This window comes from Lepisosteus oculatus, unplaced genomic scaffold (genome assembly GCF_040954835.1).
Source record: "Lepisosteus oculatus isolate fLepOcu1 unplaced genomic scaffold, fLepOcu1.hap2 HAP2_SCAFFOLD_113, whole genome shotgun sequence".
NCBI classification, from domain to species: Eukaryota; Metazoa; Chordata; class Actinopteri; order Semionotiformes; family Lepisosteidae; genus Lepisosteus; species Lepisosteus oculatus.
In genome coordinates, this window is record NW_027167664.1 from 83,123 (window position 1) to 108,527 (window position 25,405).

The 25,405-nt window shown below is 44.3% G+C and overlaps 5 non-coding genes across 5 annotated transcripts; 3 read left to right on the forward strand and 2 right to left on the reverse strand.

The window, feature by feature from the left end:
* Positions 1 to 371: 371 nt before the first annotated feature.
* On the reverse strand, positions 372 to 453 carry trnas-cga (transfer RNA serine (anticodon CGA)). The gene has a single exon. It is a non-coding gene; the product is annotated as a tRNA-Ser (tRNA).
* A 13,536-nt stretch (positions 454 to 13,989) lies between these two features.
* On the forward strand, positions 13,990 to 14,131 carry LOC138226207 (U4 spliceosomal RNA). The gene has a single exon (XR_011184431.1). It is a non-coding gene; the product is annotated as a U4 spliceosomal RNA (small nuclear RNA).
* A 686-nt stretch (positions 14,132 to 14,817) lies between these two features.
* LOC138226204 (U4 spliceosomal RNA) lies at positions 14,818 to 14,959 on the forward strand. Its single transcript, XR_011184428.1, has one exon. It is a non-coding gene; the product is annotated as a U4 spliceosomal RNA (small nuclear RNA).
* Positions 14,960 to 23,549: 8,590 nt separating this feature from the next.
* On the forward strand, positions 23,550 to 23,621 carry trnag-ucc (transfer RNA glycine (anticodon UCC)). Its single transcript has one exon. It is a non-coding gene; the product is annotated as a tRNA-Gly (tRNA).
* An 842-nt stretch (positions 23,622 to 24,463) lies between these two features.
* Positions 24,464 to 24,605, reverse strand: LOC138226205 (U4 spliceosomal RNA). Its single transcript, XR_011184429.1, has one exon. It is a non-coding gene; the product is annotated as a U4 spliceosomal RNA (small nuclear RNA).
* Between the last annotated feature and the right edge of the window lie 800 nt (positions 24,606 to 25,405).

A 25,405-nucleotide genomic window follows, 5' to 3' on the forward strand; every position in this document is an offset into this window, starting at 1 on the left:
GTGATGCAATTTCTGTGGCTACATTTGTTGCACGTCATGCACAGTAAGAGTGTTTCTAACACCAAATACAAAGTCAACAATTAGCGATCACGCCTTCCCTCAGTTAACCCACTGAAACCCTTGCTGTTAACAGTTCTTTACTGCGTGCTTTACGAGCACCTACATATTGTGTCGGTTCTTTCAGCTTTATTCATTAGGTTTTCAAAGGCATAAGAAGAGCACCAGAGGTGCGAACACAAAGTGTGTGGTTACCTGAAGAATTGATTTCCATGGCAGCGGGGACAAGCGATTTAGCGTTTTTATAGCATGAGGAAAGGAGCAGCGGCACTACGCCTTTTCAGCGCAGGCACAAAGCGATGTGCGGCAAACGCCGTAGTCGGCAGGATTCGAACCTGCGCGGGGAGTCCCCAATGGATTTCGAGTCCATCGCCTTAACCACTCGGCCACGACTACAGCGAGCTCGCCGCTGCCGCATTCCTCCTTTAATCTAACACGGAGTACGAGGTGGCTGCGGAAACGTTTTCAAAGTCGCTCTCCGTTAAAAAAAAAATACCTTTCACAAAATACGTGCCGGCAGACAGACACGCCTCAGAGGGTTTAAGGCTGGCTTCACGTTCAAATGATAAAGTCTCCCCGTCCGGATGTCAAAATGCAACTTTGGCAGACAGAAAAAAACATCAACAAACCAAAAATGTGGACAAGGATTTTACAAGCTGCACCACACTGCACTTTCAAAAGCATTTACATTCGTGTTAGACGCAGGAATTGCCTTTGATTTGCGCGCTTACGAACGCCATGGAAAACGAAACAAAACTAAAGCCCTCAGCTCCTGCACTTGATTATAATGCCGTTACGTGTCGAAGCAGTAATTTACATCATCCCACCACTGCAACACGGGGAATAGAGGGAAATGAGCACAAGGTGAGATATTTTTAATCTGTAAGGCTTCTGTAGTTTCTTTTTGAAATCATTGTTACAACATATTATGTAAAAGCATGTTGAAAAGAATCTACCTGCATTCCAGCGGCCCTGAGCAAGAGGCCGCTGTCCAGGAGGAAGAGATGCCAGAGGCTGCTCTACAAACTGAAACAGAAGTGGATAAGGAAGGGGAAGATGTGAGCTCTGAAGAACTCTATCAGCAGTAAGACTTTTTATTTTTCAGATGTATCTATTTTTTACTAAAATTCTATTTGTCTTATAGGTATAAAATGTTTAAACCGGTGTTTTATATCCTTACAGGCCCTGAGTAGTTAAAAAGTATCAGCAGGCCGGAAGAGAGTGGCCCAAGCTGGACTCTATAGAAAGCACTCCCTGGATGCTCCTCTCCTGATTGGATTCAAACAGTACCTTACCAAGGATCTGGGAGTGGCAAATTATTCTCAGGAGGTATTTATTTTTTAAAGGCATTAAAAATTAAGCAATGGTATCTTCATTGTAAATGTTTTTGTTTCTTAGCTTAAAATTCACCCATGTGAAATGATGTCAGCCATAAACATCATGACTCTATATTTCCTACCTGAATCTATTCTACTTAAATTATTACATTATACACAATTTGAGTTCATTTTAAAAAGTAAAAGGTAATGAAAGGAATGCATTTTTATAAGAAAGATAATACCGATATGCATGCGATAATCTTCCTTATATCATGTAGTGCGTCATTTGGACACTTTGTGGGCTTGAAATACAAAGAAAATCATGTTCTATGGTACAAGATAAATACAAAACTTAAGCTTTTATTTTAATTAGATTTGTTTATAAAGCATAAGCAATCATTTATTACATCGCTTCTTGAATTAAATCTTTTGACAAGAGGTAAGACTTCTATTTTACATTTAAACCCATGTTTAGCTGTGTTTTTTAGATTTAACTGAACCAATTTCTGTGTGTGATAATGTCCTTGAATTCTGACAACATCACACTAAATTACATGATATAAAACAGCTAATGTTTCTAGAGATAAAGTTTCTGGGATGCTTCTAATTACTTTTTATTACCAGGGACAGTTTAATTCACCTTGTACAGTACTGAAAGACCAAGATGCTTTTTTTTAAAGTTATTTAACATTTTATAGAACTTTGTCTACTATGGCAACATGATCAGCTTGGTGAAACTTGGAAAAATACTGCTTGGCCACTTATCTTAATATAAAGATAGGATAAAGGTTTATCTTTTGCACCTACCTGACCCCCAGGGAAGGCCAATGCTTTCTAAGTTGATGGTTCCCTACAGTAGACTGTACCTTATCTTCAAAGGTAATGTATATTGACCCAAATCAGTTTTGGAATCCAATCTACTGACAAGATGGAGCACATCCTTTTTTCAGGATTTTAGCATCATACGTTTAGTATATTTAGTCCCTAATGCTGAAAGAAATGATCATAGAACATGACTTCTAACCTTACCTGCGGTGTTTTTGATCCCTATTGCTCAATGCACAGTGAAAGCATTGCATACATGTGTCTGACAATGAGAAATGGGCCCCTGAGACAGTCATTTGCCTGTTTCACAAATGATCGTATTTTACTAGAGATTCTGTTTGGGATTCAGATGTGCATTCGGACAGCAATCCCTTTCAAGAAATGATACGTTCTGGATGAGGTCAAAGGTGCTGGAACACTGTATTTAGGATGTGTTTGCAGTTATTCTGTGTTTCTAGCTTCAACCCAGTGATATATATATATATGCTCAGTGATTTATTGGTACATGCCCAGGGCAATAATCAGAATGAGGATTTATTTTCAGACGGGCTACAGGTAGTGTTGTGAAATACTTAAACACACTGGATCGCAGATTTAGACCCCCTGCACTCTTACTCCTTAAAAACCAAAGAAATGAAGATATGTAGCAATCACATTGTAACAGGGGTGACAGCGACTTAATGCTTATACTAGTGGACTTCTGGTACAGATGCAGCCATTCAAAGTGCGTGGTACAGACACCGCAGTACAGATACTGCAGGTAAGATGACACGCGATACCGCGGTGCGTGATTGGTTGACCGACAGGGGCACTCGTGGTCCGTTGGTCTGTCGTAGAAAGACTTACTGTAAACGCCTTTACTGTGCCCGTTGTAGATATTGAATTTTACCACTGAAGGGAAATCTTAGTAGCTGAGCATAAAAAGAATAGGAGCATACTGTAACGCGTGTGAAGGCCATAAACGATATTAATTTTGGAACGTAAACATACAGTATATGGCTGGTCTTGGTACTTTAAAGAAAAAAATACACACCAGTATTCCATTTCTCCCTAAACATTGTAAGCTTCGAAGTCTTTAACTAACGTGATACCGGAGTCAACAAGCATACTTTTAGAATTTGATTAAAAGGGAATATAATATGGAATCGCGTATCTAAAGAATTTAATAACGGTATGATTATATCCGTGTACTGCGGCAGGACTGTGTAAGGCTGTTTTGCCTACCTGCTCATGCGAGCTGTCTTGTAGCCTACTGGTCTAGGTGCGTGACTACCAGCTGGCAGGTTGTGTGTTCGAATCCAGCTGGTGTTGGACTTTTCATTTTTATTTTTTTATTTTTTAATCGCGTAACATAAACATATTAGCGTATGCAAACTGTACTGTATACAGTATGTATATGTATATTTGATGTCTTAACTGTGCCCGTTTAATTGAATTAAAAAAAAAATATTTAACACGAACATTAAGCTGTTTACATCTTCCGCCTGAGAACAGTCACCCGTTGCTACCCAACGCAGAATGGTGATTGGCTGACACTATCTGACACCCCTCTGATTGAAGAAAAAAGACGTGCTGGCGTGCTATACACACTACCAGGAAGAGGATTTCTTTCTATTCAAAACGTGTATTTTAAAAGTTTAAGAAGTAAAAACCTTACAGCGTACACAGATTTCTAAACTGATCAGGATCGTTATCTTTGTCTTATGCATAATAATGTTCACCGCTCTGTCCAGCAAATTAATAATAAACTTTATTTTATATAGCGTTTTAAACGAATAAGTAATTAGATTGCTCATAAACCTAATCACTTGCTTTTTCTTTTTATTTAGGCTCAGATTTCAACTATAGATCGTATTATTAATAACCATAATAACAACCAACCAACAAAAACAACCATATAAACATAATGGTGGTGCTGGACCTTCCAGTTTTATTTATTTATTTTTTAATCGCGTAACATAAACATATTACCGTATGCAAACTGTACTGTATACAATATGTATATGTATATTTAATGTCTTAACTGTGCCCGTTTAAGTATTGAATATTCATATCTAATTTTACCACTGAAGGGAAATCTTAACATAAACATACAGTATATGGCTGGTCTCGGTACTTTAAAGAAAAAAATACACACCAGTATTCCATTTCTCCCTAAACATTGTAAGCTTCGAAGTCTTTAACTAACGTGATACCGGAGTCAACAAGCATACTTTTAGAATTTGATTAAAAGGGAATATAATATGGAATCGCGTATCTAAAGAATTTAATAACGATATAATTATATTCATGTTGCAAAAGAACTGCAACGGACATAAAAACTCCCTTGCATGGTTTCATTACGACCAGAATCGGTCTTGAGATATTTTTAACTTGATTTACAGTATTTGAGAGGTATGTCTTAACACCGATACTACAGTGCTTAAGTACTGCTCACGTATATGTTTCTAGGTTTATATTATGCATTTCATACGGTCAAATTACTTATGAGCAATAAGAAGCGAGAAACGGTATGCGTTTTACTTTCGTTTTGTGCTGGGACCCGTGGATTGATTAGAGATATCAAGTACATACAAGTCATTTTTTAAATGTTGTAGTTCGTCTTGAAAAAATGTTACGAGTACATCATCTATCAACAATTACACAGGTTCTGTTTCCATATTGCGGATTTTGGTTACGTAATATTATTTTCTAGATTTCACGTTGTGAATATGATGGGATGTCTGATGGGATGTTCCTAAAAATCCATCCTCTGTAAAACGTCTTCTCTAGTTGTGCTGCATATGTATTCGCTAATGAAGCTGTGTGTTCTGAGCCTAGCCAGCTTAGAGGGCTAAAGACAGCTTGTGTTTAAATTGAGTGTAAGGCAATTTATGCTTCTAAAGTCATGGTCAGCATTTATCTTTGTACTGTGTTGTAAACTTGTTCTGTGCCAAGTCACATTATTTTATAGCGTTTTTAAAGCGTTATCAAATACGGTGTTACCGTAGTTTACTGAGTCCCATGTCACATGGTCTGTGATTGAAACCTGTAAAACCGGTTTAATTCGTCACAGCCAGCACTCTTCAGGTGTGAGGGTCTTCTGCTCAGAATGAAACGCTAAAATGTTTGTGTATATTCTAATGGTAGTGGGGGCGGGGTGTGTGGGAACAGGTTTGGTTGAAACATTTTCTCTGAAAGCATTTTCTTCTTGTAACCGATCTTGTTACAGCATGTTACAGTTTACTATTATTAACCATATTAATTTTAAGTGTTAAATGTAAAATCTTGTAAAAATATATTTTCATTGTTCAAATATACATTAAGTCTGACTATCATATAAGTAAAATACAAAACTAAAGAAAAAATAGGGTTAAATATAATTCAAAATATTTTGCTAACAATGTTAACTGTTCATGAATAATAAAATATATTAACTAAGGAGTAGGATGGCACAGTTGTTAGTATGTTTTTTGTTTTGTTTTTTAACCCAATCTCCGGGAAACCATTAGTACGATGGTGAATCGGAGATTCTCAACCCTTGCTGCGTACGACTGGAAAAGAATTCGTGATCGGATCAACGAAATGCTTCGTAGGAGGAGGCGGTCTTTTCCTCTTGTCTAACAGTCTGTCCACAAACAAAACATTCCTGTTAGACAAGAGGAATTGAAAAAAAAACAATGTTGTCAATGAAAACCGGTGTGTGTGTGTCTCCCTGCTGGATGTCCCTCTCACAAACTGCTGAATTAATAAAATAATATTATTGAAAACGAGTTTGTGATTGGCACAGAACAAGTTTACAACACAGTACAAAGATAAATGCTGACCATGACTTTAGAAGCATAAATTGCCTTACACTCAATTTAAACACAAGCTGTCTTTAGCCCTCTAAGCTGGCTAGGCTCAGAACACACAGCTTCATTAGCGAATACATATGCAGGACAACTAGAGAAGACGTTTTACAGAGGATGGATTTTTAGGAACATCCCATCAGACATCCCATCATATTCACAACGTGAAATCTAGAAAATAATATTACGTAACCAAAATCCGCAATATGGAAACAGAACCTGTGTAATTGTTGATAGATGATGTTCTCGTAACATTTTTTCAAGACGAACTACAACATTTAAAAAATGACTTGTATGTACTTGATATCTCTAATCAATCCACGGGTCCCAGCACAAAACGAAAGTAAAACGCATACCGTTTCTCGCTTCTTATTGCTCAAAAGTAATTTGACCGTATGAAATGCATAATATAAACCTAGAAACATATACGTGAGCAGTACTTAAGGACTGTAGTATCGGTGTTAAGACATACCTCTCAAATACTGTAAATCAAGTTAAAAATATCTCAAGACCGATTCTGGTCGTAATGAAACCATGCAAGGGAGTTTTTATGTCCGTTGCAGTTCTTTTGCAACATGAATATAATTATATCGTTATTAAATTCTTTAGATACGCGATTCCATATTATATTCCCTTTTAATCAAATTCTAAAAGTATGCTTGTTGACTCCGGTATCGCGTTAGTTAAAGACTTCGATGCTTAAAATGTTTAGGGAGAAATGGAATACTGGTGTGTATGTTTTCTTTAAAGTACCGAGACCAGCCATATACTGTATGTTTAAGTTCCAAAATTAATATCGTTTATGGGCTTCACACGCGTTGCAGTATGCTCAGGCACTAAGTAAAAGGAGATGCTTCGTATTGCTTGACTAATTTTAAAAACTAAGTTATAAATATAAAAATTGCAGGCGCTGCTCTGGTGCGTCGGCTCCTACACAGTGCCTGTCTGCCATAAGCGTTACAATATACATACAGTACCCAACACTGCTTGTACCCATCTGTCATGCAAATAAAACACCTTGAACTGAATTGAATTGAGGGGAGAAGGGGGGGATACTAAAGCCAATACTGGCTCAATGGGCTTTGACGTGCTAATGCGTTGGTTTAACAGTCCGGGTGTGGCAGGCTTCCAATGTCAACTCGACTCGATTAGAAGACAATGAACGTATTTTAGCCCTAAATGAATTAATAGCAAACATGGTTTACATAAAATACATTTTTCCAAGAAAGTTTATAATAATACGATCTATAGTTGAAATCTGAGCCTACTTTAAAAATAAAGGAAAAGCATTTTCAGAGAGCAATCACGCTGTGTTTATGTAGAAAAAGTGATTAGGTTTATGAGCAATCTAATTACCTATTTGCTTAAAAACGCTATATAAAATAAAGTTTATTTAGAGATGAATGATCAGTGTCGCAGTTTAAATAATGTGAGTCAGGAAACTAACACAGCGCCACCGGATTTAATAACGCAATAAAAACGCTATAAAATAATGTGACACAGTACAGCACAGTACAACAATACTGACCATGACTTTAGAAGCATAAATTACCTTACACTCAATTTAAACACAAGCTGTCTTTCTGTATGAACCTCTAAGCTGGTTCATACAGAAAATGAAGAAATGCATTAGCCTGATCATGATTAAAAAACACATAATTAAACACGCGTTTGCGATTTAAATCAGAACACGATTTAAATCAATATAAATGTTTATATTGTAACGCATACTGTCCAGCCTCCATTTCTCTATAAAAATTTACTGTTGCACACACACACACAATAGAAGCAGGAACCGCTGTCAGAAGGGAAGATATATTCAAAATATCGCAAATATCGATCATGTTGCGATATTTTGAAATATAAAAGTCAATTGATTGTCCATAATATCGCTTACCTATTTTTTCGAAGAAATGTTTGTTAAAATAAAAGTCCAGCACCAGCTGGATTCAAACACACAACCTGCCAGCTGGTAGTCACGCACCTAGACCAGTAGGCTACAAGACAGCTCGCATAATCAGGTAGGCGAAACAGCCTTACACAGTCCTGCCGCAGTACACGGATATAATCATACCGTTATTAAATTCTTTAGATACGCGATTCCATATTATATTCCCTTTTAATCAAATTCTAAAAGTATGCTTGTTGACTCCGGTATCACGTTAGTTAAAGACTTCGAAGCTTACAATGTTTAGGGAGAAATGGAATACCGGTGTGTATTTTTCCTTGTGATATTTTAAGCTCTAGTTGAATGATAGGTGTCGCATTTTAAATCATTTTCGTAGCTAGAAATTATGAAACGCCCTGTTAAAAGCAAGGAAGTTTTTATGCCCCGTTGAAGTAAAACAAAATGCCTGACAAAGTATGGCTTGGACAGATTCCAAGTGCTTGTACAAATGTGCTAAAGAAATTATACTTTGAGTATACAGCTTGTCCAAAGTCATCCATTATCAATACTATTAGTAATATCTTCAGTAAAGGCTTTGATGCATAAATATTTCTGATAAAGGTAGGTTGTGTACTTCTGTCCAACTGAGCAATCTTGCTTTAATAATATATACCAACATTTTAGTGACTGATGATTAACATGCTGTAATACACAGTTCAAAATTAAAGGCTCAAATGCTGTACATGAGAGGTTAAGCTCCCCCTGGCGGTTTTACAAGGCGACGCCGGATAGTTAGTCACGTGACACACGTGATACCGCGTGATACTGCGTGATACTGTGACACGCCCACCGGGGTATGCCGCGAAATACCTCACCCATTTTGAATGGCTGCATCTGTACCTTTAGGGTACAGTGTTCCCTGAAGGGCTCTCAAATCCCGCATTTCAGATGCCTAGCTGTATCGCCGATGTGTTGCACCTCAGAATCACTTTTAAACCTTACCTCTGGTATCTTTAATCCCTACTGCTCAACGCATGGTGAAAGTATTGCATAATTGTGTCTGAAAATGAGCAATGGGCACCTGAGAGACTCATTTGCCTGTTTCACAAATGATCATATTTGACTAGAGATTCTGTTTGGGATTCAGTTGTGCATTCTGACAGCAATCCCTTTCAAAAAACGATACATTCTGGATGAGGTCAAAGGTGCAGGAACACTGTTACTTGTTCCTTTATAACCCGGTTATTGATGTCATTAACAACATTAATCCCAAACAGAGCTGTTGGACTCCCTCCTCTGGCCGTTTTCCACCAGTTGAATATTTCATCAACCAATGCACTAATCAAGCTCCCAAGGCACTCTCTATACCCAGCAAACATAGGTCTAACCTCACCCAAGGAGAAAATCAGGCGCTCCTGTCTCTCCGCAACAGGGATGATATCGTCATCAAACCAGCGGACAAAGGAGGTGCTGTTGTGGTGTGGCGTAAGGATCTATATATCTTTGAAGCCTCTAGACAACTAACTGACACTTCTGCCTACCTCCCTCTCCAACAGGACCCTACCACTGACTACCAAAAGGAAGGGGTATCCACCATTTCCCTTCTTATTAGCAGTAACGAGCTCCCCCAGGAGGCGAACCCGCTCATCATGGAACATCCACAGGTATCTCAATTTTACCTCCTCCCCAAAATCCACAAACCGGACACCCCTGGACGCCCCATCGTATCAGCATGTAACTGTCCAACTACTTACATCTCAGCCTTTCTCGACAGCCTCATGAGACCGCTGGTTGAAGATCTTCCCTCATACATCAAAGACACCAACCACGCGCTCCAACTTTTCAATGATTTCCAATTTCAGGGTACCGAATGCCACATTTTTACCATGGACATCACATCTCTGTACACCGTCATTCCCCATAACGACGGCCTTACAGCCCTCAGGCACACGCTGGACAAACGCACAGTGCTTGATCCACCCACCCACACCCTGGTACGCCTTGCAGAATTGGTCCTCACACTGAACGCATTCTCTTTCAATAATCTTTTTTACCAACAGGTCAGTGGAGTTGCCATAGGCACCAGAATGGGACCCAGCTATGCCAACATTTTTGTCGGCTGGGTAGAAGAACGCTTCTTCGCTTCCTACACTGGCTATGTCCCTGACCTCTACAAGTGATATATTGATGACTGCGTCGGTGCCGCCACATGCTCCAGCGATCAGCTTGAGTTCTTCCTGCACCATTTCACCAACTTCCACCCGTCCCTCAAATATACGGTTAACATATCTTCCACCACTCTTCCGTTTCTAGACATCCACTTGTCTATCAACTACCCCCGACTGTCCACTTCAGTTTATTACAAACCCACGGATTCACACAGCTACCTCCTGTACAGCTCATTTCACCCCAACCATACTAAAAACTCTCTTCCTTTTTCACAGTTCCTTAGGTTACGACGACTATGCAGCGATGACATCGACTTTGAGAACCAAGCCCTCGAAATGTACTCATTTTTCATCAACAGAGGATACCCCAGCAGTGTGATTGACAGGGCCCTTGCCCGAGCCAAAAACACCCCCTGGACCATCAACCCGATCAGGAACTCCCGCCGTAACAACCGCATTCCTTTGGTGCTTCCTTACCACCCTAACACACTTCGTATCCCCAGGACCATTAACCACAACTTTTCCATCCTACAGGATGATCCCTCCATTGGGGCCCTCTTTTCTGATTGCCCTATCATCTCATATCGCCGACCACCTAATCTGCTTAACCTCCTTGTTCACAGCTCCCTTGACCGCCCTCAACAACCATCCACACCAGGCACTTTCCCTTGCAACAGAGCTCGTTGTATCACCTGCAAGTACACAGCCACCACCACACTCATTCAAGGCCCCTCAGGATAATTCCGGATCACCCAGACAGCATCTTGTACTTCCAGCAACCTCATTTACTGGATCTCTTGCAGTAAATGTCCAGCCATCTACATTGGAGAAACAGGAAGGAGACTCGGAGACCACTTCAGAGAACACGTCAGGGCTGTGAAGATTAAAGATCTCTCCAAGCCCATTGTTTCTCATTTCACCTCTGACGGCCACGACCACTCTAATCTCTCCGTCTGTGTTCTCAAAAATGGTTTTCCGAACTCATACATCAGAAAGACCACCGAAACTAAAATTATTCTGCAGCTAGGATCACACATTCTCCCTTCCCTTAATGACAGACTACTGTTCTTTTAAATTTTCTCCATTCATTGGAAGTTTCATTTCACACCTCTCTGCACCCATTCTGACTTCACACCTCTTGATTGGCCTCTCTTTTGTCCCCTGCTCCCGCCTCTCACTCCTCCTCCCTCCCAACCTTTGTTCTCCCGCTACTTTACCTCTGCCTACTGCCCTGTCTCTCTCACACCTGAAGAAGGCTCCACGGCCGAAACGTTGTGTTCTCTTTCTTCTTTTTTTCAGCATGGAATAAACCTATTACTTGTTCCTTTGCAGCCTACGCATGCTGACGCAGCTACTCACCTGAACTACACTGTATTTAGGATGTGTTTGCAGTTATTCTGTGTCTCTAGCTTCAACACAGTGATATATATATATAGGTGGGTAGCTGCGTCAGCATGCGTAGGCTGCAAAGGAACAAGTAATAGGTTTATTCCATGCTGAAAAATTTTTTTTCAGCATGGAATAAACCTATTACTTGATATATATATATATGCTCACTGATTTTTTGGTACATGCCCAGGGCAATAATCATTATGAGGATTTATTTCCAGATGTGCTAGGGGTAGTGTTGTGAAATACTTCAACACACTGGATCGCAGGTTTAAACCCCCTCCACTCTTACTCCTTAAAAACCAACAAATGCAGATATGTAGCAATCATATTGTAGTAGACACTCATTTGCCTGTTTCACAAATGATCATATTTTACTAGAGATTCTGTTTGGGATACGGATGTGCATTCTGACAGCAATCTCTTTCAAAAAATGATTTTACCTTATCGCGGCTTTGCCCTCTTGCCTCTTTGGATAATATCTCCATCTTGTGGTCGTTGTTGGTAATGTCTAGACACTATCTCCATCTTGTGGTCGTTGTTGGTAATGTCTTCTTATGCCCTTTTTTATTTCAATTCTCTATTAGTTGATTCTAGAATCTCTAGAACAGAGTTGAAAACATCAGTTTTATAGCAGACAATATGACATTATTTATAGTCCAATTAGAAATTTATTACCCTGTTTTTAACATAATAACAAATTAAAACTAAGTTTGAAACACCAGGGAACATAAAAAATGATTTTTAGGAAAACCATGAGGTTCTCTGTGTCCGATGCCTGCAAGGGGAGAAAGCTAGAATCCTTTGATTTTTCAAAATTTGAAAATAAACATCATATAACAACAGCTTTCATTCCTAGGAGTGAAAAATAACCATTTTTGAAGACATATTAGTTTCTAAAACACTACAATAAAGTTATAAACATCTGTTTTATATTACATTATTTTTTGTGAAATTAGTCATTTTTTGCACTAGTTGTAATATAATTTCTAATTAAAAGTGTTTAGAATTAAGTTTGGAACAACAAGGAATACAAAAAAAAAAGATTTTTAGGAAAACCATGAGGTCCTCTGTGCCCGATGCCTGCAAGGGGAGAAAGCTAGAATCCTAAACAGGCTTCTGGAGCTCTGGCCTGGCTAAAGAGGCTGAATTTATCCCCTTCAAAGCTCCATGAAAAATGATCATTTAAAATTTGAAAAAAAAAAACATCATATAACATCATACAGATGCAGCCATTCAAAATGCGCTGTAAAAACCCGCGGTACAGTAACCTACCCACAAGCCACTGCAGGGCACCGGAGGGCACCGCGGTAAGTGATTGGCTGGCCAAAATGACCGACAGGGGCACTCGTGGTGCATTGGTTAGTAGTGAAAAGATTTAATCATTTAATGTCTTTACTGTGCACATTTTAATCCGCTTAGTTTTGAATATTTATATGGATTTTACCACTAAAGGGAAATTTTAGTAGCTGAGCATAAAAAGAAGAGGAGCATAATGCATCTGAAGGTCATAAACGATATTAATTTAGGAACATAAACATTACTGTATGTATATAAACTGTACTGTGTATGGCTGGTCTTGGTAGTTTAAAGAAAAAATACACACCAGTCTTCCATTTCTCCCTAAACATTTTAAGCATGAAAGTTTTATGAAACGGTACCCAAATATGCGATTGCTGTATAGAATGAATTTTAATTTAAAAAAATTATTTAACACGAACATTAAGCTGTTTACATCTTCCGCCTGAGAACAGTCACCCGTTGCTACCCAACGCAGAAACATAGCCACTAACTAGCAAAGAGAGGACATTAGCTAGCCAATATGATAAAGAAATAAATGATTATTTTGTTTATTTCTTTTGCACATTTATTTGAACATTTCCATCAATTGTACAAGCACTTGGAAACTGTCCAATCCCTAGTTCATCTGGCATGTTACCGGTCTGGCGCCGGTCTGTGTCTTCTAAGATATAATGCCAGCGAACTCTTGTTTTTATGTCCACTATAACAGACAATCTCCTTTGCTTTTAACCGAGCATTTAATAATTTCCTAAAATGAAAATGATTTACTTTATTTCCCTCACGGGATCAATAAAAGTATCTATCATCTGTCTAAACTATGGGACAGAATTCTGGGGTCTCCCTATACCAGAGATTACGGTAGGGCTTCAGAATGGTGATTGGCTGACACCATCTGACACCCCTCTGATTGGAGAAAAAAGACGTGCTGGTTTGCTATACATACTGTACCAGGAAGAGGATTTCTTTCTATTCGAAACGTGTATTTTAAAAGTTTAAGAAGTAAAAACCTTACAGCGTACACAGATTTCTAAACTGATCAGGATCGTTATCTTTGTCTTATGCATAATAAAGTTCACCGCTCTGTCCAGCAAATTAATAATAAACTTTATTTTATATAGCGTTTTAAACGAATAAGTAATTAGATTGCTCATAAACCTAATCATGAACCATGTTGATTTCCATAGGATCCTCGCGGTTGCCTGGCAACTGTCAGCTTTGCGCAGCGGCAGTATCGTAGCCTGTGACGTTTAGCCGAGGCGCGATTATTGCTAGTTGAAAACTTTTCCCAATACCCCGCTTCCGCCGGTTTGCAATACAATCGGCGAAAGCAATTTTTGTCAGTCTCGTCAGGGACTGAGCAAGGTGTTTAAAGACAGATTTTGTCATGGTAACATCATGGTAGAAAGAAACGAGCTTGTTACGTCTCAACAGAAACGCTCTTTAGCTCTTTCAGCGTTATGCAGAGAACAGCGTCTGTCGAGATCACTTTCAAAAGGCTTCACTTTCCTAGTCACATTCCAAGGCTCATCGAACCCGGGCTGTTTCCTCCAGCGGTATATTATTGCAGTGAGACAGCACAATGCCTGCAAGACTATGTCACGCTAAACGCTACAGATTGTGTTTGTCCGTTCGTGTCAGTCGTCCTGCAGCCACGGGAAGTGGGACACAAACATGCTGCAATGCTTTCAGGACGTTAGGATTTGTTTGTGCAACATCCGAGAAGAGTACTTGTGGCTTGAATGTGAACTGTACGTGCCCGCCCCCTTTCCTCTGTAGTGCATGAGTTCCTCCCGGCATGCCCTTCGTCATTGTTCTGTCATCTTGGATTTAAAGGGTTGTATTTCTGCTGCTGAAAATAAGCAACGGTTTTCTCACAACGCCCTTTGTTCCCAACGGAGCCCTTGTCTGTCATGAAATTCTTCAAAACCTCAAGGTAGAAGAAGAAGAAGACGACAAATATGAAGCGTTACCGCAACGACATGCCATGAGACGATCGATAACGATTTCCATAGGATCCCCGCGGTTGCCTGGCAACCGTCAGCTTTGCGCAGTGGCAGTATCGTAGCCTGTGAGGTTTAGCCGAGGCGCGATTATTGCTAGTTGAAAACTTTTCCCAATACCCCGCTTCCGCCGGTTTGCAATACAATCGGCGAAAGCAATTTTTGACAGACTTGTCAGAGACTGAGGAAGGTGTTTAAAGACCTCGAGGAGGAATACAGCTCGGCTAACGGGGGAGGAGCCTTCAATTCAGCCCGGGCACGGGACCTGAAGGAGAGGCTCCGCAGACTGCACACGGAGAAAGCCAAGGCTTTCCTGGTCAAGGCACAAAGGGAGCATTATGAAAATAATGAAACCTGTTCCTCCTATTTCTTCAACCAGGTCCGGGGAGCCCAGAAAAAGAGGGTGATCCACAGCCTGAGACGGGGAGATGGAGAGGAAGTGCTGGACGAGAGCGACAAAGTAGAGGCGGCCACTGCTTTCTACACGGAGCTCTTTTCAGAAAAGCAGACGGAGGTGGAGGCAGGCGACGCTTTTCTGGAGGGGCTGACGGCACGAGTACCGGAGGAGGTGAGGGAGGACTTGGAGGGTCCGATCACGGCCGAGGAGCTGAAGGCGGCGCTCTTGTCCATGGAGAATGGCAAGGTGCCGGGGCCGGACGGACTCCCCAAGGAATTCTACACCTGCTTCTGGGACACCCTTGCGGCAGATCTGGTGGAAGTGGCGCAGGAGATCTTCCGCCGGGGGAAACTCGGAGACACCATGAGGGAGGGCGTCATCTCCCTGCTCTTCAAGGGAGTAGATGCCGCCGACCTCAAAAACTGGAGGCCGATCACGATGCTCTGCGTGGACGTAAAGATCCTGTCCAAGCTCCTGACCGGCAGACTGAGAACCGCCCTCCCCCACATCATCCACAGCGACCAGACGTGTGGGGTGGAGGGGCGATCCGTCAGCTGGAACTTCCAGTTGACCAGAGACGCCATCGCCTGGGCCGAGGACCGGAACGTGCCCATGATGGTGGTCAGCCTGGACCAGGAGAAAGCCTTCGACAGAGTGAACCACAGCTATCTGTTCAGGGTGCTGGAACGCTTCGGTTTCGGAGAGAGTTTCAGCCGCTGGATTCAGATTCTGTACTCTGACGTGGGCAGCAGAGTGAACGTGAACGGAAACCTGGGGGATTTCATTCATATTCCACAGGGTTGCCATTACTGTAGCTGTGAAATGGGTTCCCCGATCCGAGTCCACGGTCAGGGGGAATCCCCATCGACTGAACACATGGTTCACCAACAGCACTGCAGTTGTCTCTGCCGTGTCGTTGGGTGCTGGGAGGCACTCAATCCATTTTGTGAATGCACACGTAACAGTGAGGAAATATTTGTTCCCTCTGGATGACCTCACCAGCGGCCCCACCCAATCCATTTGAAGATTGGACCAGGTGAATGTCATGCCCTTTTTCTGGAGTGGTGCACGGTGCAAGGGCCGTGATGGTTGGAACTGGCTACACGTCAGACACCCCTTTACATACGCGGCGATGTCTTGGCCCATGTGAGGCCAGAATGCCACCTGCTGGATAGTGTCGTATGTAGCCTTGATTCCCCGGTGACCCCCACAGGGTTCGTCATGAGCGTGTTGGATCATGACCCCCCGATGACAGTGGGGAACTACCCACTTTGGGACACCTTGTGCAACTGGTACACAAACCAACAACCCCTTTATAATTTTTAGGTTGTCTTTCACCTCTGCCAGCTCCTTCAGCTCCAGAGACTGGCTCAGCACCTGCTCCGAAAGAGGTTGACGCACTGGGTCAGCGATATGCTGATACATTTGCCCAACTGCTGGGTCCTGTTTCTGCATTTCCGCAAGATCGGTGTTAAAACCCTGTGACCCAAGCACTACAGATTGAGGGTCAGCTCCGACATCCTGTCTAGCCCTGCTTCGGGTGACCGCCTTGACCTCAGCCACGAATTCTGGGGGTAGCCATTCCTGCTGGAACTGCCAGGGTTCACCCTCTAAGGCGCCAGATTTGGCCAACCGGTCGGCCTCATCATTCCCGTCTTTGTCGGGTCCCTTCACCTGGGAGTGTCCCTTCACCTTCCTCCAGTAAACCATCATTCCAGCCTCGGTCGTGAGCTTGTCACTGGCCAGGAACAACTCTTTGTTCTTTACTTCCTTGCCCCGGGCATTCCAATACGGAATGTGAGACACGAAGCTATGTCGGGCGTAGTTCGAGTCACTACAGATGACAAACTGTTTAAGGCCATGTGTCAGGGCCTGCTGGAGGGTGATCAGCACCCCAGCTACTTCCGCATACTGACTAGTCTTTGGTCCTAGCTTATAGCGGGTCGGCCCACAGGGAGTATTGTCTTGCCAGACTACTCATACCCCTGCTAGCACCTGCTGTTCGTGGCGAAAAGAGCAACCGTCAACATAGGCCATGGGTAAGCCCTGGCCCACGTTCTCATCGTAGTACCGATGATTGTTCGGTAGCTCAGCAGCGGGAATTGTTTCTGGAGCTTCCATGTCAGTGTCACAGCCGTGACACACTTGGCCCAAAGCCAGGCCCTGTCCCAGGTACATTTTCTTGCTCTGTGCATAACGTACCTCTATCTCATAGCCTTGTAGGGCCATCATTCATGCCACAATCCTGCTATTTGACACCCTGCCCGCTTTCAGTCTCTGGCTATGCAGGAATGTCACAGGTTGGTGGCAGGTTTCGATGATGATCTTTTGTCCCCCAACATAACTACGGAAGTGTTCTACCGACCAGACCGTAGACAACAGGGCCTTCTCGCAGTCCAAGAACTTTTGCTCCACTGGGCTCAGGGCTCGACTGGCATATGCCACCACCCTTCGCTCTTGGTTATATTCCTGACTCAGAGCAGCCCCAAGGCAGTGCTCTGAGAACCCTGCTTCAAGGTAGAAGACCTTATTTTTGTCAGGGTAGGCCAAGCTCGGCGCACTACCGAGTCTGCGCTTCAGCTCCATCACAGCCGGTTCTGGGGAAGGCCCCCACTCAAAGGGCACGTCTTTCTGCAACAGCTTGTGGAGGGGCCTTGCTATTTCAGCGTAATCCTCAATGAACTGCTGGGAATAATTACATACTCCCAGAAAGCTGCGCAGTTCAGACAGGTTAGTGGGCGACTTCATATTGTGGATAGCTTGGACTCTGCTGGACTGTGGCTGTATGCCTTGGGCTCCAACCAACAGTCCCACGTACTCCACTTGGGTCCTACACCACTGTCCCTTAGCCAGGGACAGTTTGGCCCCTGCACAGGAGAGCTGGGTCAACACATGCCTGATCTCGGCCATGTGTTCTTCCCAGGTCTGACTCCTCATCAGAATATCGTCCACATAGACCAGGTTGCCCCTGGCGGCTGCATCACTCATGGCTTTGTGCAGAAATATGTTGAACTCCGCTGGGGAGTTGGAATACCCAAAGGGGCATCGATTCCAGGTGAACTGCCTGTTTCCAAAGGAAAAGGTCAGTTTGTACTGGTCTGTTGGTTCTACCTTAAGGGTCCAGAACCCATTGGCCACATCCACTGTGGTGAAATATTTCGCTGTTGTCACCTTGGCTAACTCCTGATCTAGGTAGATCATTGGCCATCGTGACAAAGGAACCTGTTTATTCAGCTGCCGGTAGTCAATGGTCAGACGCCATTTACCATTGGGTTTCAGCTCCGGCCACAGTGGGGAGTTATAAGTGGAGTTACACTCCCTTATGATCTGACGCTCTAGTAGAATATCCAACGTCTGCTTTATGGACTCGTATGCCGTGAGGGGAATGCGATACTGCCTGACATAGGTTGGGCGGGCGCCAGGGGCCGTTGGAATGCGCACTGTGTTCAAATCCGTCACCCCGCAGTCATAGGCGTCCCGTGCAAACACTTCCCGGAAATCCTGGAAATTCTGACGCAGCTGCTGACGCTGGCTTTCCGTTTCCAGGGCATCTGCCTTGCCAACCTGTTCCTGTACCTGCTCTAGGAACCCCGCTTTTGACGGCATGGCGGTATCCCGGGTCGTACTCTCGGCTGAGTGGTCCATCGGAACACCTGCGTGTACTGTGTACACAACCATCTCATCCTTATCGCTAAGGTCCACCCTGCACACCTCCTGGTTGCAGAATCCCTCTATTGGCATAATTGCAATCATCCGCCGGGGGTAGGTGTAGTACACCTGCTCGGTTCCCCCCTCCCTGGCCAAGGGACCAGGGAGCTGCCCCAGTACTGGGATGGCCAGTTCGAAATCATAGAAACCATTGTCAATTACCAGTCCCATGTCAGTGCGAGCAGGGATTTTGACATCTTGTTTTGCTATGTTCTGCACCAACAGGCAGGTGGCTCGGCCATTCCGTTCCAGTCTGGGGGTACAACAGACTGCTAGGTTCAGTCTGATAAACTGAGCTGATGGTTGGAAGAAAACCATCTCAGCGTCCATTCTCTGTCCCTTCTTTAGGGCAAGGCGTACCGGAAACCCTGCTGTTGATGCAGGAACGATCAGGTCCGATTCGTTTACTACCTGGCAGGCCTGAGGAATCGTCTGACCTGACCGAATGTTCTCGGGGTCACCGCTTAGAGAGTGGGCATCTGGGTCCACCCGTGTCCACAGCACACTGTTTACTGTGTCCAGCTGGGCGCCCAGTCGAACCAATAGGTCTGCACCAATACAGACCGAATGGGTCAGCTGAGGTGCTACCTGGAAGTAGTGAGCAAACTTCCTTTTTCCGATGGAGATGGAAGCTACACAGCTTCCTTTGCTCCAAATGGACCTATGAGGTGGGGGTGCCCACCACAGAACCTGTGACTGCGTCACCAGGGTCACCTGACAGCTTCGCGACAGGTCCTCGAACAGACCTTCACTGATTATGGACTTCTCAGAGCTGAGGCTAAGAATTACATCATCAACCTGCACTTCTGCCACCTGGACCCCCTCCCACCACCATGGGGTGGTAGTCCTGGACCCCCTGAGGTACCAGGGTGCACAGAAAGGACTCCCATTCATTACCGGACAGGGAGATCCACTCTTCTTCAGGGATGAAAAGGGGGTGTGCTTTACCTGGCGGGTCAAGCAGCTGCTCGGAGCACTGCTCCTGTAGTTGGGAGACCGTGGGAGTGCTGGCCTGGGCAGGACTTCCCTGTAGTTTTGGAAAGCAAGAAGAGACATTTATTCTCGTCCAGAGGAACCAGGAGGAACCTCCAACTCAGCTATAGTGTTCAGTGGGCACTGTGTGATCACAGCATAACCACTGAATCCCCCTTTTTGCTGTGCAACAGGCTTAGGGTTTTTGACCTGAGCCCACAATTTTCCACGCTGGCAGTCCACCAGAGGCTCCAGCCTGTCAAGCAGGTCTTGGCCAATGAGTAGTGGCTCTGTTTTAAACCTAGAGATGTAAACAGGATGCACCACGTTTATTGGCCCGAACCTAAGTGCCACCCACACTCGGTGTGTGATCCTGGCATGATCCTGGGTATAGCTGGAAATATCTATCTTACACGGTTCTACCTTAAGTCTGATGCCTTTTCCTTTCGCTACTCGTTTGAGCTCGCTGAGTAGATCGGCTGACATCAAACTAATTTCAGCCCCAGTGTCAATCAGTGCTTCTCTATCTAAGACGTTTTCAAGAGAAACCTTGATATAAATACGCCTTGCTTTGCCTTTCTGGCTGAGATTCCCTAAGAATTGTTGGAAGCCTGCCTTTTCTTTGACTTCAGGGGCGGGGTCAGCGCCCAACTCAGAGTCACAGCCTTCTTCCAGGCAGGAACCCTCCCACCCAATCAGATAGACTGAGGGAGGGGCTTGGGACGGATCCCCGCCTCCTCCAGTGAGAAGGGGCGTGGTCCCCCTAAGCTCATTCACACTTCCGGCATTCGGTGCGGAAGGTTTACCCTGCCCTGATCTCTCAGGCAGGGCTTGTTCAAGCCTGGCCAGGCGGGCTGCAGTCGACTCCCTTCGTCCAGTCTTATGATAGACTCTGCCTGAGCCCTTGCCTTCCCCGTAGCGCTCACGGCGGCTCTGACGCTTAGTGCGGTCCTGCCTGCCTATTTTGCGCCGGGGCTTAGCGAGCTCAGGAACCTCAGCTGCCTCGAGCTGAGGCGAGTCGTCAACCCTGCTGGCTTTAGTGGCGAACACGGCTGTTTTAGCAGGTTTTCGCTCTGAGGAAGCAGAGACTTCAGCTCCCCAGGCTTTTTGAGCCAACCTTCTAATGTCAGCCATTTTCATCGCTTTTGCATCAGTGTGCATCACAATCATTTTCCTGACTGAGGGATGCAGATTAGCAATGAATAAACCTTTGAAATTCCCGTTCTCTTCGCAACCCTCTTCATTCCGCCCTGCAAAATAAGTGCGCCTAAGCCTCTGATAATAGTCGCGAGGGGCTTCAGCTTTTTCGTGCTTAATATGGTGCACAGCGGCCACGGCAGCTATGGGATCGATAAAAGCCGAAAATTCTCCGATCATTGCCTGACACAGCTCCTCAAAGCTATTACAGACCTCCGGTCCTTGTCTAGACATCCACTCGTGGACCACTCGGCTGGTAGTTTTCCTTACTAACATAGCCTTTTCCTGTTCGGACGCTTCGGGCATAAACTGCAAAGTATATCTCAGCTCATCGATGTAGGTCTCCACATTATTCCCTGACACTGACGGGTCAAACCTTTCTACATCTTTGGCTAACTGCCTCAGGGAGTGGAGGTTAATTTTTACGGTTTCTCCGCGGGCAGGGAGACGGCCGTGATCAGGAGCAGGGGGTCTATACCTGAATTGACTCGCCCTTGCGTTTCGCGCAGGACTCGGCGATCTCCCCCATGCCGATCCGACCACGGACCCTGGCCGGGAGAAACCTCCTCCCGGCGTGCTGGGTGAGCGCTCTGGGCTGCTAGGTGGGCTGGCATGCAAGTGGGATCTAGTCTATTTTGCTTCCAGTACGGCAGCATCTGACTCCTTTTGCCTTTCCTGGCTGAGCTCATTTAAACTCTCAATTTCTTTTTCTTTTTCTTTCAAGCTCGCTTCCAGGTCTCTCCTAGCTACCTCAGCCGCAGTTTCTCTAGCAGACAAGTCATCTAATTTACCTAAAACTTCCCTGAGTCAGTCTACACTTTCCTCATTTTTCACTCTCTTTTCTCTGATTATATCCAACAACTCAACTCGCTCCGCCTTATATCTTTCTAGCGTTCCCTGAAGCTTTTGAAACTTTGTCAGCTCGGACAAAGACAGTTCCAGCTGTTTAGCTAGATTTAAGGTGAAACTCGATAGGACCAGAACTGCGTTCACAGACCCTCCTGTGTTAAGCTGGTTCGCTACCTTAGCTACTAAATCTACTTGCAGCTTCTCAATATCATCAAAGTTCAACTTTTCGATACCACTCCAGTAACCAGGATTGTCGTCGCTAGAAATAGTACTTATAAGCGACTCTACTTCAGACATTTTAGCAGCCATTGTCATTACGTCAGAGAAACTTTAAGAGTATTACTTTTTTTTTCTTTTTCCAAAATACAGTATGGAATCTAGACACCCGAGCAGATGGATTTCCAATCAGCACACGTTACACTAAACGCTAGAAAACAGAGGAATTTCTTTACGCAGTTATCAGCACACCCGGTATTCGCGTATAGAAGCCGCGGTGCTGTGCTGAACTTGAACTCACAGCAACATCAGTTATTCTGTGTGACTGATTCTCATTTCATTCTAAACTCGCCCACCCAGGGACGCCATTAAATGTAATGGTTTGATGGGTTTACTGAGACAATTATTAATTGTAGCAGTAATCACGAGGTTGTTCGTTGGGGCTTTTAGAAAATCAATCGTCAGAACAACTAACAACGCACACACAGGGGTTCAATACACTAGATACATTTATTAATATAAATTGTGCACCAAACATATACTAGTCTGCCTGGATACGAGTGGCAGACCTTACTGTGAGGGTACTCAATATACAAGGTATATTGAGGTATATCCCGAAGAGTTGCAAACACAAAGAGATACACAACAGAGAATATATGTCAATATATATCGTTCGGTTACCAAATCGCTAATCAGTGTTATTACCCACTGTTACTCTAAACTCGGAAGTAAATACATTACTCATGAATTAAATTGAGTGTTGAGGTACAATTGAATTCTCGAGACGCAATGTAGAACATGGGGTTTACTTATCCACTGTGTATGGATTTGGAATTTCCCGGCACGAACACCAAACCAGCTGACAGGCTCTGTTGCAGCCTCTGTTCCAGCGGTTGTCCAATGGGCGTTGTCCCGGCGTCCTCTGGCTACCGGCCAACCAGTCAAGGTGCAGCTCGGAGTAGGACGGGCGGAGGAATCTGACTGCAGCGCGCAGGGCAGTCTTTGCTCCGAGGGGATCTACCAGCAGTCTGGCTGGCTGGTAGAAAGTCTCTATGCACAGAGTGTGACCGCGAGTCCTCACAAGTCACTCTTGTGCCTGGGAAGAAGCTGGTTCGTTCCCGGTCCAGCACTGCTTCTGAATAAGCTATTCAGGTTGTCGACGAGAGTCCAACTGTAGGGTCCAACTGTCCAACACAAACACAATCTGTGGCGTTTAGCGTGACATAGTCTTGCAGGCATCGTGCTGTCTCACTGCAATACTATACCGCTGGAGGAAACAGTCCATCTGGCCATGAAACTCATTTGAACGTCTAGCTACAGCAACTAACAATATCATGATTTATTCAGGATGTGTGGAATCAGCACGTACCGGAGACAGCTTCCGAAATCGTGAGCATTCTCTGGTGGTGTCCTGCAGGGCATTTATGGGTGTGTGTTGGTGGTATAGTGGTGAGCATAGCTGCCTTCCAAGCAGTTGGCCCGGGTTCGATTCCCGGCCAACGCGGTGGCGATTGGTTTCAAATGCTGTCATGAGCCTTGGATTGTGACTAGCGAAGCCTTTTGAAAGAGCTAAAGCACTGCAAAACGGAATTGAAGGAGAATCTTACAGGGGATTCTGAGCGGTGTCTGCATACACGCAGTCCGATACGGGTGCTGAAAGCTTGAGCTACTCTCAATGTCATGCTGCCTTTCCCCGGAGTAAATCTGTTACATTGAAAGAATGCTTTTGGCAGGTTCAAAAAGGGACCCTTGTTAATTGGAGAAATCAATGATTTCAAATGAATTCTGTATGCGTTAAAAGACAGCTATACACAGAAAACATGCAGGACACTGCTCATGATGTTTCCCGAGCCGAAACACAGTGCGTTTTTCCAAGCCATCTGACAAAGCCCGCCCACTGAAAACTGCAGCAGATCGTGTAAAGACGTTCAACTTTGTAACTACTGCACGCACAGGAAGCAGAATAAATTCCTCTTTTCAAACTGTCAAAGGTTTGCTTTGCGAACGCTGCAGGACATCGCACAATCTCTTTTGAACGGGGACAAACGATTTCTTATGGGGCGCAGTAAGTACAGACGTTTAAAAAGCTCCACTCATGCCGACGATGCAGCATGAAGAAGCGCAACCTAACGTTTGACAGACAAAAGCCGGGCGCCGCTACGAGCAATATGAAATCAAACTGACAGCACACGGCGTTTCGCGCTGACTCAAAAGTGATCTCGACAGACGCTGTTCTCTGCATAATGCTGAAAGAGCTAAAGAGCGTTTCTGTTGAGACGTAACAAGCTCGTTTCTTTCTACCATGATGTCACCATGACAAAATCTGTCTTTAAACACCTTACTCAGTCTCTGACGAGACTGTCAAAAATTGCTTTCGCCGATTGTATTGCAAATCGGCGGAAGCGGGGTATTGGGAAAAGTTTTCAACGAGCAATAATCGCGCCTTGGCTAAACCTCACAGGCTACGATACTGCCACTGCGCAAAGCTGACGGTTGCCAGGCCACCGCGGGGATCCTATGGAAATCGTTATCAATCGTCTCATGGCATGTCTTGCTGTAACGCTTCATATTTGTCGTCTTCTTCTTCTAGCTTGAGGTTTTGAAGAATTTCATGACAGACAAGGGCTCCGTCGGGAACAAAGGCCGTTGTGAGAAAACCGTTGCTTATTTTCAGAAGCAGAAATACAACCCTTTAAATCCAAGATGACAGAACAATGACGAAGGGCATGCCGGGAGGAACTCATGCACTACAGAGGAAAGGGGGCGGGCACGTACAGTTCACATTCAAGCCACAAGTACTCTTCTCGGATGTTGCACAAACAAATCCTAACGTCCTGAAAGCATTGCAGTATGTTTGTGTCCCACTTCCCGTGGCTGCAGGACGACTGACACGAACGGACAAACACAATCTGTAGCGTTTAGCGTGACATAGTCTTGCAGGCATTGTGCTGTCTCACTGCAATAATATACCGCTGGAGGAAACAGCCCGGGTTTGATGAGCCTTGGAATGTGACTAGGAAAGTGAAGCCTTTTGAAAAAGGTAAAACACTGCACAATGGAATTGAGGGAGAATCTTACAGGGGATTCTGAGCGGTGTCTAAATAAATAAATTCTTCAGCGTCCGCGGATGGCATTTTGCAGCTGGAAGCATATGTCGACGCTTTTTGAACAGAACACCAAAAATGCCTCTTTTTGAAGGTGCAGGCACTGAGCATTGGTGGTTGAGTGGTAGAATTCTCGCCTGCCACGCGGGAGGCTTGGTTTGGATTCCTGGCCAATGCAGTGGCT